We start from the raw sequence: 2,753 nt of genomic DNA on the forward strand, positions 1-2,753 counted from the left end.
GTGGGCGATCCACGTAATCCTTGCTTGCCTGCATATTGTGGCTGCAAATGACGCTTTTAAAATTTGTTGTATATGCCTGGGCAAAAGTACCTGCGACGGTCCAGCAACAGGGTTTGTATGTACCAGCTTGGCGGCTGTTTAGACTTGCAAGTATGGCATTGTGTCGCATTCATCCCGCGCAGTCCTCGGATGCTGTGATATTCAAGCTGCCCAGCACGCTCGGTAGCCCCTACCGTCTGCACACCGTGCAGCCTGTAAGTGCCTATCAGCCATTGGCAACGGCCTATTGCCAAGCTGCCGTCTTCACGACCCCATGAATGTGCATCACATCGAAACCTCATGTGCCTCTGGCAGCTTAGTATGTAATGTACTCCTGTGCTCTGACGGAGTTGTGCATGGTTTGCCATAGTGAATGTCCTCACTAAGTTGCAACAATTTCCAGGGTTGTTGGGTCTGCAATGCCCTGCCTACTAATATGCTGATGACCCTCGTTGGGCTTGCGACTCGTGATGGCATGGGATGCCGGAGCATGAACAGCAATGCAGGCAGGGATGTGCCTTAGTAGATATTTAGCATACATGCCGCTGTAAATATATATTGCATACAAGCCGCTTTGATGCGGCAAAGAAGTTGCACAGTTATGCGTAATCTTGCTCATAACAACTTGCACACAAACTTGGAGCTGAGAAACGTTTCCTTGGCTTGTGTGTGTTACATGGGTGTGTGTGACCCCATACCTGTAGAACTACCCATACGAGCCAAGGCCCAAGGGCAAGACATGAACGCCTAAAAGCCACGAAGTAAAGGAAACACCGCATTTTCAGCCCAACTAGCACCCAAAGGGGATAACTGAGTTATGGTGAGCCCACATACATTCCAACATCCTCGCCAGATGTGCTGGCTCCGGAGCCCATTTCATGGCCCTCAACATGCTCTGTTGATAATTGAATCTTTCTTCCGCATGAATATCAATATACGTTTTGTTTGAGCACATCAGGGCAACTGGTGATTTTCCACAGCAGTTTACCAAAACGGTGGTATCCCCTATTTTGAAGAAGGGTGACCCGTTGGTGGCAGGAAATTATCGGGGCATTGCAGTTGGAGGAGCACTTGCGAAATGCTATGCGTCAGTCATCCTTAACCGCCTGGTACGTGCTGGGGAAATACTGGACCTGCGGCACCCATGCCAAGCGGGTTTCAGGCGGGGTTTTGGCACTGCTCACCACCTCTTTGTCAAGCAACACCTGGTCAGGCGGCATCGCATCGGGGGACAACAGCCGTTGATAATAGTACAGATTTACTTTGAGAAGGCCTTTGGTAGGGTGCCTCGCGAGCACATGTGGCTTCGGTTGCAGGAGAGGGGGATTAGCGGCCCCATGCTAGGTGCTCTGAGAAAAGCATACGAGAAGGTGTCCATGGTGATGAAGGTAAATGAGAAAGTGGGGGGAGAGTTTGAGTCTAAGCAAGGAGTGAAGCAAGGGTGTCCTTTATCTACGGAGTTGTTTGGACTCTTCATCGAGACATTAGCCGATCTGATTGATACTCATGACCTTGTAGAAGCTGGTGCACGTAAGTATGACGCACCCCTTGCGGACAGCAAGCGCGTCTCCATACTGTTGTATGCAGACGATGTTAGTCTGCTAGCGACGTCACTAGAGCGAATGTCTGAGTTGCTACATCTTGTGGACTTGTTTTGTGAAGCTTTTGGGATGCGACCAAATGTCTCAAAGTGTGAAAGGCTTGTTTTTGCATGTGACGGCACGCAGCAGTCGGAACTTAGCGGGAGATGTCAACAGTTACGGCTATCAGGCCAGGTAGTACCTGCCAAAGATAGCGCTCGCTATCTGGGCTTGGTATATGGGCCAGAACGGCCTTTTAGTGCGTGCCGTCAGCAGTTGTGTGATACAGGTCGGTCCGCTATGTTTTCCTTAAGCGCAAAGCTGGACAAAATGAAGCTGTTTGCCCCCGATGTGCGAATGCGGTGTTTTGCAACCCAAGCCCGAGCAATTCTGTTGTATGGCTGCCAGGCGTGGGGCCCTTTTGCGCTGGCAGAGGTTGTGGACAGGGCGGGAAGGCGGCGGGATAAAGCCAACCTTGCGGAGGGCATGTTCGAAGCCTGTTTGAAGGATAGTGCAGTCCAGCTGCAGATTCATGAGGCAGGTAGTGGGGACGGCACGGCCATCCCACAGGCTGTTGTACGCGGAGCTGGCTGAACTCCCCTTACAATATTACATGGTGAAGCAGATTCTCCGTTTCTGGAACCGCCTTCAAAAGCAAGTGGGATCCATTGCTCATGCCGTTTTACGGCAGGAGATAACCGATGCCCTGACCAACCCGGAATGGGAGGGTTGGGGAATCTCAATGTTACGACTGTTTTCCTTCTTGGAGTGCGACATTTGGAGCGGAATACCGCAAGAAGTCGTGGGGGTAAAGGAGCGTGTTGACTGGTTGAGTAGACCTCTACCCGAAGGAGCGATAATAACGGCACTAAGAGAGCGTTTGATGAGTGGCTGGGACCATACGCGTCTGACTGTCTTGCCAGAGGAGTACCCATCAGATGGGAAGCAACCGGGAGTGCAAATGGCGAAGTATGAGCACTGGATGGGGCTGCCCTTTTCGGGAGCCGCAGCCGTCATGTGGCCAACACATGCTAAGGTTTTCATTCCTCGTTTAGCACATCGTAAGCTAATGCAGTTTCGTTTATGTTGCTGGGCTTTGGAGGCAAACAGAGCACGAAGGGGCAAGTACCATGT

Source organism: Volvox carteri, assembly GCF_000143455.1.
Source record: "Volvox carteri f. nagariensis unplaced genomic scaffold VOLCAscaffold_60, whole genome shotgun sequence".
NCBI lineage: Eukaryota > Viridiplantae > Chlorophyta > Chlorophyceae > Chlamydomonadales > Volvocaceae > Volvox > Volvox carteri.